Genomic DNA, 15,707 nt, shown 5'->3' on the forward strand with positions numbered 1-15,707 from the left:
TGGCTGAGTACACTGATGGCTGGAAGACAAGGAACAGATAGAATGGTTTTCTCTTCTTCTTATCTGTATTTATTCTGTGATATAAAGTATTTCTTGAAATTTATAAAACAACATCTGAAGAAAGAAATATTTTTAAAAAACTGACTCAGGATTTCTAGCATAACCTACCAAGGAAACACACTAGGCATTTTTTCTAACCAGAGTATTGACGAAATGTTCTCCACAGTGTGAAGAAAAGGGGAGGAGAGCAATGGCAATAATATCAGTGCTTACCTCAAGTAACTGTTGATGAAAAGGGGCAATTAACAAAATTAACCACGTGTTTTATGCATTTTTAAGTAAACAGAATATTCGCTACACATGAAATAGCTCTCTCATTTGTAAATGTATAGAAAGGACCATGGGGGTTACACGAAAGATCCATTTAGCCAAGTGTATAGTTTCTTCACAATAGGCCCCAAAGAGAAATGTGAAACAAAAACTGCATAGAGGGAGTTTTCCTCCTGGCATGCTGTCCCATCTTACAGAACAGGGTGCAAGCTCAGGGGGAAAGGAAAGAGAAATTTCCGATGTTTAACATACACAGTTAATAGACACAGGATCCCCAGTTATTAGACTCAGGATCAGCTTCTGGATCCCTAATTTGGTTTTGTTTCACACTTTCAGCTCCCAGCTCTCCTGAAGCATTGCATTGCAAGCCTAAGCACCTAACTATGGGCTCATGTGTCTGTCACAGGTATTTTGAAGTCTTGGTCCTAAACATTACTTATAGGGGTTAAATGATCATTCATTGTTGAATTTGTTTTTAAAAGCATTAGAAATGTTGTATGAGGTGGTTGCTGGACACTGATAAGTGAACATTTAATTTCTTCTGCTCCTTTCTCTATGGCTTCTACTGACAACTGGCCACATAGGCAAACTGCCACCTCTGCACCTTTCAGTTATCTTCTTCCCACTCTCACTCTGCAGGTACCTGCCACACACACAGCCTGCACTGATTTTGCTGCCCATACATATGAAATTCAAGTTTCTCATTGCTGCTTACAGTGCTTTATTTTAGGGCATAGTGCGCATTTTCCTTCATTTTCAAAGCATCATATAAGGGAACGGGGTACCTTTCTGGAGATCAGGAAACACACATCTCTCTCCCTAGAGAGAGCTGTGTCTGGCTCCGTAGTCAGGGATTCATTTTTTCCTGCAGAGCTTACTGAGTCTTAATACCACTGTCTGATTTTCCTGAGGGCTTAGTGCAGAAACATGCTCTACTCAGTGCAGCACAAAGAATTCATATAATTGATTTATAGCATTCAGTATATGTTTGACAAGTCAGAAAGGTAAAACCAGGAACACGTATGGAATGGTTTCTTTTAGCAGCAACACACTGTTGCTTTGGTGATAGTCTATTGAGTTCTGGACCAGCTGTTGAATTTTACAAATTCAGTGTACTGATACGATTTTGGCATGCTAAGGAAATGGCAAAGGAGAAATAGAATTTTATACAAAGGCAGAGTTTTGGATTTGGTTTGGTTTGTACAAGGCTGGTATGAATCAGGAATATTTTAAGGATTACAGAACATCATAGGTATAATAATTTGATTTCATTTTCTGCAGAACCTCAAGCCAAGCAGTCTAGATCTAGATTTAAGTTTTCTATGATGACAGTTTTTCACGTTTTGAGAAGAGAAATTAAACTGTAAACCACTACTGGTGCTCTTCAGAGATTCAACCTCTTTGAACCCTGATGCTGAAGCAGAATAGTACCAGCCATCCCTTCCCCCTCACATGAGAACTATGTGCTTCTGCTGCTACATTGTTACCCTATTCAGCCCAGGAGTGTGGGGGGACTGCAGACACCTTCTTCATAATATTAGAATAATAATAGATGGCAACATGTAAAGAATCAAAGGGAGATAGGTTTTTAACACAGAAAGGGTTTTAAGTGCAGAATTTAAATGCTGATTTAATCATACTGGTTGAGAATGTCTTGTCATTATTTTCACCATAAAGAAAAAGAGACTTTTTTGAAGCCTATACCATCTGAATCATGAGATGTTCTTTTTCCTCACCTCACACTGTGTGAAGAATAGAACCCCTGCACAGGCTCTCAGGTCTCACGGTAATCAGCAGCTGTGCATGCACCATCATTTCATGTGAAAATAGAACTATTCAGCAGGTGAAATGCAGCTCCCTGGGACTATGTCAGAAGCCACTGTACAGAGCATGAACTGACTGCTGGCTGAGAAAAGACCTAATTGCTGCACCTGAGCGGTCTTGGCTGTTCAAATAAGAGAGCAGCTATTTTCTCCTGATTATTCTTACCAGCTTCATTTCAAAGGGTTCATGACAGAGGGACCACAGTGGCACTGCAAGCATACAAGTTCAGATCCTCTACTTCCTTTTCAGACACCAGAGCTTTGGAAGAGCCAGCTTGAGAGATTTAGAAATCTGATACATTTAATTTTATATATATGTATCTATACACACACGCTTCAGAGTGAATGAGGAACTGCAACCTAAAGTGTCAGGAAGTTAAGCAAAGTAAGAAATCAGTCAGGAACAGGATCATGGCAATAGATGAAGTCCTGGAGGTCTCTGCAGGGCCCTCCCTGACAGGTAGCACTTTACTGTTAGACAGTATTGCCTCCTCTGTGTTTAGTGTGCTGGGAGGCAAAGCTTCAAAACTACAAAATAGATAAAGGGCAGCAGTTTGGACTGAGTTTTGAGTAAACCTGTACCAAATTTGGCTGTCACATGCAACCCTGTAAAAATGTGCTACTCAGGGTCCTTGTGGCAGCTTTGTCAAAGCCTTTATCTTGTGGAACCTGAATGAGTTATTTTATGGCTCAGAATCAAGAGGCAACTCAATATGAGATCCTTATGTGACATGATTTCCTGCAAAATAAAAAAAAAAAAAAAAATATACATAAATAAAAGAAATGGGTTATCTTGGGGGTTATAAGAAGCAGTACAATATATGAACATAAGAGATTATTTTTACTTGATTATCCAGCATTGCTGAGACAGATGAAGCAATGCTTTATACATTTCTAGTATCAGCATGTTTTGTAAGCTGCTGAAAAACATGTAAAACATGTATTACAGAAAGAACCACAGAACAGATTTCAGGAGCTGATTAAATAGACTGCTGAGAAAGACTTAAATCAGATCTGTTTAGCATCTCAGGAAGACAGAAGATGATTTGATTGCAGTTTGTAAGTACTTTCATGTGGAGAAAATAGTGGATTCAAAAAGAACCTTTAGTCTTACTAAGACAAGTATGCGAGAGTCATGCCTGGAAGCTGATCTACAGAAATTCAGATGACAACCTCTGCAAATAGTTTTAAATGTGAAGATGATCAACCTTAGGATTATAAAGAAACAGCAAGGAAAACAGTGGTTTGTCTCTCTCTAGATACCTCAAATCAAGACTTGTGCTTTAGGAGAAAGATGGTTATGCTTTATTGAGCTTAATAGAGGAGTAACTGGATGTAGTAGCCTGTGGTATACTGGAGATTGAATGTGATGATCTAATGGTTCTCCTGGCCTTAAAGTTTATGAATCCCTTCAAAATCATGCAGACAGAATCACGAAAGAGAATGGTTTACTTTAGAGCCCCTGAATGCTGCTGCATAAAATGTGCTCAGCTCTCTTCTCACAAATGAAGTGGTAAGCACTATGTCAAACTGGTTGGATAGCAGAAACATTCACATCCCGATGTTCTGGTCTCATCTTTATTTGTGAAACACACTGTGACTGACATAAAGCCTATTTAAAGAGCACGGGCAAAGAGGTCCCTGCTGGGCTTATTTGTTGATGAAAATGTTTATATGACATTGTTTTCTGAACAAACATATACTGGTAACTAATTGTGTGAAGTAAAATGTACTTTCACTTTGATTGTCTTATTTGCTGATCAACACAGCTCAGTTAGCAACCTTCATTTTAAGCCAGACATGTTTCTTGTCTTATCAGCCCCACATCTGTGGGATTATATCCACTTATATACACTGGGTCTCCATCATTTCACTTTTAGGGCTGGGATTGAACACAGAGCTGATGTCAAGTCTGTTATTAGTCCATTTCAAATTTTTCCATAATGGGGGCTTCCGTGGTATGACCCAGAAGGCGGCCAATAGCTATTTTCGGTTGCTATATTATAAACCATGCTTAATTTCATATTGTTTCTTTGTTAATTAGGAAGATTTTTAAGGTTTCCATAGGTTGTGTACAATTGTGCTGTTCTGAAGTATTAAAAAGACACACCTAACTCGGTTTGCCTCTAGCAATTCAGTACTTATTTAAAATTATTTTGGGGAAGGAAACAGCAGGACTCTGGCAAACAGAGGAATATTTTAGTCCCCAGAATGATCCCACAGGTGGGCTAGAAGTTAGAAGAATTTATCCAGCAAATCTTTAGGTGTCTCATTCAACCAAATGAACAGCTGTGGGAAGCCCATCTCATCCTTCATAGTTCATAGTTTCTTAAACTTTTTGTGACGCCTCTAGCATTTTAAGGCTCTGCTGAATTTCTCAAGCTCTGGTACCAGCTCTTCAACTCTACATTGATTTTCCTTAAGAGTGTCCTCAAATAAAACACATAAAATAAGCCCATGACTGAAATTCATGTTCCTGCCAGACAGAGTTCTTATGATATATTGCAACAATACATCAGAGAAAAGCAGCCCTGGTGATCTATTACAGTGATACTATACAGTCTTGTAGAAGGAATGAACATGAACTCCAAATTGAGAACTTGAACAGCTTTTTGAAGTTATCTTCTGGTAGAGGTACTAACACCTATCGTGTTTCTCAAAAGATAAAATGTTAAATTTAACTCTTTGTGCACTACTGGTACATGGATTGGTGACTGTTAAATGTAATTCTGCTTTCTATCTTCAGGAATAAATTAAAAATATTCAAGATTTTTTACAGAGGTATCTTCTGTAATTAAGGACTAAATACAGCCTGGTGTTGTAAATGTGTTTTGCACACAAGAAGAGAGAAGTAAAAATTTCTTTAGCTTTATTCTCTCTGATGTCATTTGAATCAGAAAAGAGCAAATACAGCATTCCACATCAAGTTTGTAATAAAAACATCACTATTAACATCTGAAATTTGTAGCCTAATAAGGAAAAGCTTCTGCGCCTTGTTCCGTTTTTTCTAGAGTGAAAAGGGACCTATGATTCACTGTTAGTCCTATGGGCTTAATAGTATCAGAAATATTTCTCTTTGGTGACATTTTATCTGGACCTTTTTCAATGAGAATTGGAGAGTGTCTTCCCTTCAAGTCACCTTTTCTCAACAATTTTAGCTCTTTGATATCTTGTTTCACTAACTGGAAAAATCTTGAGTTTTGCCTTGGAGTCCTCCCAGTTTGCCCCCATGCTCACATTACCTGAGTTTTGGGAGGTGATTCCTGCTGTGATCACTTGTGTTGTTGCCATAGCCCTTTTAGTTTGCATGCCCAAATGCTAGTAATTAATCAACAGTATACCTAAATTTCAGTAAATTCACATAGCCTGAAACTTGCGTCTTTAAATTGTGTTTCTGTTTCATTAGAGCATCAGATGTTCCTATACACTGATATACACTGAATTTTCCCATAGTAAAGAAATATTTGTCATAATACCACCATGCTTCAGTTATTGGTGATGGTTATTGTGCCTGAAGAGTTGTGTTAATATTGTATCAATTGTGGCTGAATACAAGAAGAGTAAGTCCTCACTTTTAGGCATCTACCTCCACTTATGAAACAAGTGACTTTCCTAAATCATTTACAAAACTACATTTCCTTTTGAGGCATCTTTGATATGGACAGATTTTCCACAGTTTGTTTTCCATATGGAGCTCAACACTGCTTCCTTCAGGCCAAAGATATGACTATTGGTGATCTGTATGCTAAGTACTTGTTCTGGCGTACAGCAGTGTAAAAGGGAGCTTTTCCTAATTTTGACCAGAAATTGTATGATGGAGCCAAGACAACATTTCTGGATACAAGTCTGCCTGAAACTTGCACCGCTTTTGTGTGGTTCTGAATTACTCAGCCCCTCTTCAGAGAAAATGTTCTGCCAGTGCTGTTTGAAGACATTTTGGCCACAGTGTTTTTGGATTATTTGACCTGCCAGCAAAGCCACGTTGCCCTGGAAATGTGTGAAGCTGGGAAATAAGATCAAGGGAAAACTCTAGGTCTGGTCTTTTCTGTGTCTTAGGGCTGTTTTTCTTCTACAATGAGTTTTAAGCCCATTTCTCAAATTCAGTAGGCAAAACCAGGCATTAAGGTAAGAGAGAAAAATGGGTTATTCTTCAACTTCCCAATTTTTTGCCATTTTCCTTCTTAGTACTTAAGAGTGAGAGCGTTTTTTCCTGTGAGCACTTCTGTTTCTTTATTGAAAACATTTTCCACAGTCAACTTTCCCAGCTGGTATTTATCATTTCCTACCATTCAGATTTCTTCATACTTTCTGTCTCTCTTTCAAAAAATAAAGGAGAGAAAAAAGGAAGAGGAAAACCTATTTTAAAAAAAATAAAACAAGGTAGACAATAATAACAAAAAGTAACAGTACTTTTTGGTTTTCTTAATTTATTTTTTCATTCAAAGCCATTTTTCCTGGTTTTCTTCCAACCTGTCTATGTTAGTATGAAATTTTGCACAGTCTGTTAAAGTTCAGACCCAGAGGCTGCAGAATTGCAGAATTGCAACTTGACTCTCTTACACCATTTCACATTTTATGACACAACTTTCACTTTTGGAAGAAAAATTTGGGTGACCTCCTTTTACCAACGTTCCACACCCCCTTTTTTTGTGTGTGTGTAAAAAAAAAAAGTTCTCAAATAACTTTCAACAGGAATATAATTATATATATTTTTATATATATATTTATAATGTTGAACATTGTGGTTTTTTGCTCCGTTGGGAAGACAGAATTGTTTCGTATCTTCTCGGATGATAAGAAATAAGTCTTAATTTATTGTATTTGGAAGGTATGTAATAAAATTCAAGAGTTTATCTGAATTGATGAATTCATTGTAGTTCCAGTTTTAGTACAAATGTTCTTAAATTGACACTCTCCCATCTCTGAAACTTCCTAATAATGATTTTAATCTATTTATCTTGAGGGAGGTATATGTACATCTTTAATTTAGCTTGTGCTATACAGTATGTTAACTAAGTGCATGAAGCAGCTGAGAAATAACTGACTATAACTGCCACAAGATATAGATATCTAAAGATGGGGAAGTGACCTAAGATGTTCATTATTGTTATAGCTAGAAATTTTAAAACAGATGATAGTTATTTTCTTAGAGACAGCCTATTTGCCAGCTTGAAAGTAACTTCAAGATTTTAATAACCATGCCAAGTGCAAGGTCCTACACCTGAGTCAGAGCAATCCCAGGCACAGCTACAGTTTGGGCAGAGAAGAGATTCAGAGCAGCCCTGTGGAGAAGGACTTGGGGGTGCCGGTTGATGAGAAAATGAACATGAGCCAGCTTCAGTGTGCGCTTGCAGCCCAGAAAGTATCCAACGGTATCCTGGGCTGCCTCAAAAGGAGTGTGACCAGCAGGTCGAAGGAGGTGATCCTGCCCCTCCACTCTGCTCTTGTGAGACCTCACCTGGAGCATTGTGTGCAGCTCCTGCGTCCTCAACATAAAAAGAACATGGAACTGTTGAAACAAATCCAGAGGAGGGCCACAAGGGTGATCATGGACTGGAGCACCTCCCGTATGAAGACAGGCTGAGAAAGTTGGGGCTGTTCAGCCTGGAGAAGAGAAGGCTGCGTGGAGACCTCATAGCAGCCTTCCAGTATCTGAAAGGGGTTTATAAGGATGTTGGGGAGGGACTCTTCATTAGGGACTGTAGTGATAGGACAAGGGGTAATGGTTTAAAACTTAAACAGGGGAAGTTTAGATTGGATATAAGGAAGAAATTCTTTACTGTGGGGTTGGTGAGGCACTGGAATGGGTTGCCCAGGGAAGTTGCGAATGCTCCGTCCCTGGCACTGTTCAAGGCCAGGTTGGACAGAGCCTTGGGTGATATGGTTTAGAGTGAGGTGTCCCTGCCCATGGCAGGGGGATCGCAAGTAGATGATCTTTGGGGTCTAGATGATAGAAGGGTCCTTTCCAACCCTAACTATTCTATGATTCTAATAAGACTAAAATAGTGAGTTCAGGAAGGAGCTATGGCCTCAACTATAGCAACTGCAAAATCAGGATGAGGCACTTTGACACTTCAGGAGGGCAGGCTGTTTGGCACCAATGTTGGCTGGTATTGTTAGAGGAAGGCTTAACTTTTTACAGCTGCCACCTAATTAGCAGGTTCCTCATGGAAAAAATTACCCAGGTGTCGTCTGTGTTGCCTTGGCCTCTGGTAGCTGGTCTTGAAATAAGCTGAGACATTTGCTTGTGATTAGACAGGAGTCGTCCAATTTGATTTACAGTGTCTTGTTCTTGAAAATCAAAAAGTTTTCAACTCCATGTTCATTTTTGTATGACAAGAAATATCAGGTCTGCTGTCGTCATCAATGACCACTGTAGCTACACCAATTTTCAGAGCAAGAATTGTCATATAACTGCCTGAGAGCAGAAGAAAAGCACAGCAAGAAATCTTGCAAGGAACCCATCTACCTCTCATCTTTTTGTCCCATCTCTTTTCTGACTTAATTCCTGGATGTGGCACTGAGACTACCCTGCTGGGTCTGATAAGTTCTTATGAATCAATCTTTTTTACCTAAGCTTGGCTTCCTTTAAGCTACTTGCTTGATTCTTGGTAGAAGAGCGATTTTTTTGTATAATTGATTTTTTAGAGCCTCCTCTCTGCTGAAGGTCTTTATATGACTTTCTAGGATAAAAAGGACAGAGGTGAGCAAACATAAATGCAGAAAGTCTACCAATGTAAAATACTGGATACTTACACCTGTCTGCTCTGATCAGTTATTGTGCATGTTGTGAACTTCCTTGAACCACAGATGAATATGGAATGGTGGGCAAGGACCTCTTCTCTGAGCTCATTGCTCTGCAAGAGACATTCTGGCTAGGAGGCTGACGTGCCACAGTGGAATTATGCAGCATTAAAGGGGTTTCACCTGAACTCATTTCGGAGAGGCTTCAAAAGACACTGGGATCCTGTGCCTCGACAGCAGTCTGGTAAATAACAGCAAATCGCAACCTTAATATTAAATGCTCTCTACTTTCCCTAACAATACAAATGAAGTAGGATTTATCATGTCTTGGAGTGCATATCCACTTTCTTTTTATATAGTAATTTCCACTGATTTGTGATTTTGTGTTTTTATTTATCTTTTTATTATTTGAAAGTTCTTCAGAATTAATACATTTAGAAGAGTATTTCAGATCAGAAAGTTTTTAGAATAAAACCTATAGACAAAATCTGTTCATTCGTTTCTTCAGGCCCTAGGTAAAAATGGAGCATCAACATAATAGCAGTTATGGGTGGTTATTACTCTTGATTAAAATTAAATTAAATTGCAGTTGTCAACTGAAAGATCACATAAAAACTGTCAGCCTTTCATTTTAAACATCTGCTAGATAAGCATGCCAGTAGCAGTGATGTGTAGTATTTGCCAGATACCTCATCAACAACCCCCTTTTTATCATCAGATAATTGAGACAATATGGTCTGAAATGCTTCATTTTTCAAATCTGACTGTATCTCACACACTACATATGTCTCAGAAGTCTTTCTTCAAGTCATATGTAAACAAATCCAATATTTTAGTATTGTTTAATTCTTCAGGTAAAGTGTTGTCTGATGGTAGGTTTTAAATATTGTTGGGTCACATCAGCATCCTATGTATTGATGTTTGGGCTCTAAAGGATCTATTTGGCTACTCTACTTCTTTCATGTCCAAGTTTTCAATGTCTGTAAATCTCTACAATCCTACTGACATCAGTTCAGCAGACTGATTTCTCAGGCTGATATTTTCAAGGCTTTTTAGGTGCTTACACATCCCTGAGGACCTCAGACTAACAGAAGCCACTATTTGAACTTCACCATGTACCTCATCTGTACCAAGGAATAGGGTCATATTCTGATACCAGGCATAAAAGGGACATGTTAGCATACCCAGATACTTGCCTGTAACTACTTCACTAGTTACAAAGACCACCTCTATGTGATGTGCTGTAAAAAAACTGTTCTGAATCTGGAGTGTGTTTGGAAGGGTCAGTTTCATGAGAAGAAAAATTCAACTTCTATGCTACTGTAATATTTAGATGTTGATTTTGGTCTCCTGAAGCTACTTGTAAAGAGCTTTCTTGAAGTGCAAAATTTAGAAACTTTTTGATATACAGAAGCAGAAATAAAAAATGCACCAGTTTAGCTCACACTCATTAAACCAGAGAAGTGGTCCCAAGTATTACTACAAAATTTGAATTTGTTATGAAGACTAGATTTTTTTCATTTTGGCAGTTATGCAAAAATACCATTTCTGTTTAAATTGTGAATGTTCTCAAAGGTACCATTCAGTAGAGATGGTTGCTGAGTGGAGTGGTGCTACAGTGCAGTGTCCACCTCACTGAGGCACTATTGTTCCTGCTGACTTGCTAATGCTATTCCCTACACCAGGTGCTTCTTAAAATTAATTCTTTATTCAGAAATATCTTATCTACCATCACTGGGCTTATCAGTTGTGCTAAATTCACAACTCAGCTGGGGCTTCTAGGCAATAAATATATGAATATCAGGACAATCTCAATAAGCAAGTGAATTTAGTGGGAAAACTACTGGTCCTGTAACACTGAGAGAGGAAAGAAACTTAAACCAGCCTTTTGAAAATATAGTTTTTAAAAGTCAATACAGCACTGGTTTCTTTGCTTATTGCCAACATGCAGGGAAAGAACAATGGAAAATCATTAAAGGAAAATCATTGAACAGTGATTAGAAATTACTACACTTTAGTGCTGAGCTCTTGTCACTGCTCCACAAGAACTGACTGTTCTCAGCCTGCAGGATAATGGTCAAGTGGAAATGGTACATTTGGATGTTTTCTAAAAGTAAACTGCTACTGCTTCTGAAGTTGTGCTTCATGTTCTGTGTGCTATGGTTCCCTTAAGAGAAAAAATCTGTAACAGGTAATATTTTATATTAAAATTTTTGGAAAAAGGAGCCAGGGTAGCAGAAGGAATAATTTTATTTAATAATTTGATCTAAAAAAAAAAAACAACATAGGAAAGTCTGGCCCAGCTGTTGCAACTCTCTATTGCCATTTTTAATGTGCAAAGCCAGTTACCAATGTTTTTCTGTACTTGTGTGTGGGATTCTGCCACAAAGATATTTACTTACGGTGAAGAAATCTGGCTGCAAATGAGCCTCCTCATTTTAGTGCTTGACAGTTAAGTTAATGCATTTGATTGGGTAGGAAATGTTCAGACAGAATGTATAATGTGATACATGTTGTGATTATTTATTAATGTACAGAGTGTCTATTCAAATTTAATGGTGTGTTATTATTACTATCTTTTATTTATTGACTGTTTTCACCTGACAGTGACTTACAAATCTTTTCACTAAAAGATTGGACCTAAAAACAGCCCATATGGGCTGTCAGTGGTCTACCATCTCTCCAGGGAGACAAAGCCTTTGCAATTCCAGCAGCAAGGTGACCCAGACATCCAGATCAGAGAGGAAAACTGATCTCTCTGGCTTATACTTTTTCAATCAAAAGAAATTTCTTAGGATGCTGGACTTTTAGGATTTGTTTCCATAATCTTGAAAAAATGTACAAATAACGGAGGATTCTGTGCTACATCTTGAACTGACAAATAGAAGGACTAAAAAGTGGGAGGGAGATTTCAGGTGAGACATGTCTTTTCCTCTGACACTAGTCTTTCAGATGATGAGTGAGTGCTCACTCTTCCATCTTCTATCTAACATGGAATGACCATCCTGTCCAGTCTTGAGCATCCCCTGCAAGTTTCAGGACTGCTCCTATGTGAGATTTCCATTTCATGCCATTCATTAGGATTCACTTGCAGTTGCTATTTCAACCTTTCCTTATTTGGAAAAAAAAAAGTATTTCCAGTGGACTAGGAGTCCAACGGACTTCCAGTGACCCGTTCTCATCTTTCCCCTGTCAACTTCTGCTCTCTAGATTGCTGTACGTCTAATATCTCTTAGGTGTATGTGATTGTGATATGTATTTTGTACAGTAGGGGATGTTCGCCACTCCTGGTTTCATGCACAACTCTACAAAACCTAAATTACTTCATCTAAAGAACTCAGAATTGGGCTTTACAGGTTATTTTGCAGCTGAAACTTTCATCTGTTTTCAACCCAGGCAGACATTGCTTTATATTGTCTGTGTTTTATAACACCTTTCAAAAGAGAAAATTAAAATCATTATTCTTTCCTCTTTAAATGAAAATGTAGAGTGAAGCACTGCCTTCTATGTTAACCCAAAGTTCATGTGACTCCATCTGTATCATCAGGTGGTTTTATTTCAGTTCAAAAGTGAACTCTCTCTAATAATTGGCTCTACTACCTGTTGCAGATCCTTATATATTGAGGAAAAATATTGCTTTAATGTCTTCAAATTCTCTTTTATGAAGAAATATATTTTTTTACACTTATTCACCTACAGAGGTTTTGTAGTTCACTTCATATGTTTAATTGCGGCTCCCAGTTCTTCTTGTCAAGTGTGTTGTATGAATTTTGTTGTCCAGGTGTCTCCTATCTTTCCTAATAGTAATATTAAATATGTTACTTAAGAAAAAAAAAACAAAACTTATGAGCTTGTCCTGGGTTCAGCAGCAGCAGTCATTTTTCTCCTTCTAAGTAGCTGGTGCAGTGCTGTGTTTTTGACTTTAGCCTGAGAACAACGCTGATAACACACCAATGTTTTTAGTTGTTGCTAAGTAATCTTTACTCTGATCAAGGACTTTTCAGTCTCATGCTCTGCCAGTGAGGAAGGGCACAGGAAACCAGGACGGAATAGAGACAAGATACCTGACCCAAAATAGCCAAAGGGATATTCCATACCACAGCACGTCATGCCCAGTATATAAACTGGGGGGAGATACCTGGAAGGCCCAATTGCTGCTTGGGCTGGGCTGGGTATCAGTTGGCAGGTGGTGAGCAACTGTATTATGCATCACATGTGTTTATTGTCTTTTCCTTTTCCCCTTTTAGTTTTTTATACTCTCCCCTTGTTATTTCCCTTATCATTATTATTATTAGTGGTGGTAGTAGTAGTAGTTTTGTATTGTACCCTAGTTACTGGACTGTTCTTATCTCAAACTGTGGAATTTACATTCTTTTGATTCTCTTTCCCATCCCTCTGGGAGGCAGGGGAGATGAAAGGGGGGAATAAGCGAGCAGCTGTGTGGTTCTGAGTTACTGGCTAGGCTTAAACCATGACAGCTTCACCAGTGTAAGGCCAGTGTGTCCATTAAATCATTCTTTGCAGTATGAGAGCTAAAGAAATGCAGTTAGTTCAGATGTGAAATTGTCGTTTCAGCTGCAGTGGAAGTGAAGTGCACATGATCAGAATTGATACAATCTCTTAAACTGTTTAACAAATTGTACTAAACCAAAATTAGGCATAATTGTAGCACTTAACTGTCAAGAGAGGTTTTTAATGAGTTTAGTTCAAAAATTTCTGCCAAAGGATAGTGTTTTTTTTTCTTCTACTTCAAAATGTAATTTCAAGTCTAGAAATACTATTTCTGGATGCTAGAATATGAAGTTGAAGGTCAGTGTTTGTAAGGGAAATATTCATCCTGTTTTGTCATCATATAATTAGTTTTTCACATCATTATCTGCATGGGAACAGACTCTGACTGAACCTAATAATTTAGTTTAGACATATTTTGTAGGACTGTAAAGGTGCTTTCACTTTTCTTACCTTTTGCTATGAAAAACTAAATAATTAATCAGGCTTGAGGTAATAGAGACAATAGATTTTGAAATACTGCTTGCCTAATAGCTTCAATTTTAACAGGGTAGTAGACACACAAAGATATTTTAAAATCTGGATAAAAGTGCCTAGACAAGTAGTCTATTGATCTGTTCTTATTGTGAAACCTTAATTAATACAAAGAGTAAACCAGTGTCATAAATAACTTACAATGTATTTTTCTGTTTGTAATTAAAAATTGCTATGATTAGCACAGATTATGATTTTCTTATCTTCATAAGATATCTGACTACGTTTTCCTGGATAAACATTTTAAATCCTCATATCTACTGTTAGTTCCCTGCTGTATCTACAAATACCAATATATACTTTCTTCCTTTACTGCTCTGTTTATAAGGACTCCTAACCAAAGAATCCTGTTTAATTCTGCAATTCAAATGTACTTTTAAAACCATTCTGCAGGGCATTTTTGACTGCTGAATGATCTATCTTAGAAAACAGCTTGGTCCTGGGTAAAGCAGAGAAGAACCATAGTTACATCTTTGTGAGTGATCAGATGCCATTACTGTGTTTTCTGTAGAAACCTGCATATCTACACAGATAATTCTGTGTAGGAGTTCTGTAGAAGGAAACCAGATGCTGTTGTGAAAATAGCAGCATTCTGTAGAAAAGCATTATAGCAAAAAATAGGAGATTCCAGGTGAGTGGACTAGTGGTAAACTCCCCCTTGCACAAACTAAGTCTATGAAACTGCACAAGGTCAAATAGAAGAACCCATTTAGGAGGTTATTTAATTAAAGTTTCATCACTGAGGTCCAGACGTTTCAGTAAATAATAAGTTATGCACTCTCAGGAGTGCAACACATACCCTCAGCAGTCAACTTCACAGTAGAAATAATCTCCACACAAATTACCTAGATGTCATTAGTAGAATATTGGATGGTACATTTATTATTCTATGTCTGCACATCTCCAAGGATAGGAGTTCTTGCTGAACAGTGGAAGTTTATGTGGAAACAATCTCATATATGACAGTGGGGAGGTTTTGTGCCATAGTTATGGAAATTTTCTGTTTCTTACAAAACAATATAATTCACAAACACTTTGTCGGTTTGTTTCACAAGTAAAGTTATTCCCAACAAAAAATGCAGATATTTCTGTGCTGTTATATTTATATGTTTATTACAAATATGAAATGAAAAAGGTATTAACTTTCATTTCAAGTTAGAAAGCCTTTATCTAGGTCACCTGGCCTGTTATAGGTGTATGAAAGGCTTTTTTAGCATCAAAGAATACAGCTTCAGTAATTCTTTTACCCTGTGTTCTTTGATGTCTTGGCTAGATTTTGACATTTTCAATGGCTGACACTTTCCATCAAAAAACAGACTGATGGATTTCCAAAGACCATTTGCTTTTATTATGCCTTTGCAGGTGGATACCCCTGCAGAAGTTAACTCAAAATACATTATGGCCACAATCAGTTGCTTAATGTACATGTGATTAGGAATCCTGTGATCTTCAGCTGTTTTGATCATTATGGTTGTTATCTACACAGCTATGTGAAAGCAAGGAGAAATGTTTCTGTTATTTCTTAAGGTTTTTAATATTTAAAAATAGAAGTTCAGAGTTTGCAGTGTAATTCATTAGCTTTGCATGGTGGTCTCCTATTTTGTTTTTCTGAAGTAGGTAAAATTTTAAAAATCCTTTAGTACCACAGTATTCAAAACTTTCAGTTGTGACAAGCTTGATAGTTACCACAGAGGAGCTCAGGCACTCTGTGCTAAGGTCTAAGAGGTATATATAAAGGGCACACAGGCAGGTGTCCCACAAGACTGG

Source organism: Pezoporus flaviventris, unplaced genomic scaffold (genome assembly GCF_033815535.1).
Source record: "Pezoporus flaviventris isolate CSIRO_AGI_PZ_B2104156 unplaced genomic scaffold, CSIRO_AGI_Pfla_v1 ptg000001l, whole genome shotgun sequence".
In the NCBI taxonomy this organism is placed as follows: Eukaryota; Metazoa; Chordata; class Aves; order Psittaciformes; family Psittacidae; genus Pezoporus; species Pezoporus flaviventris.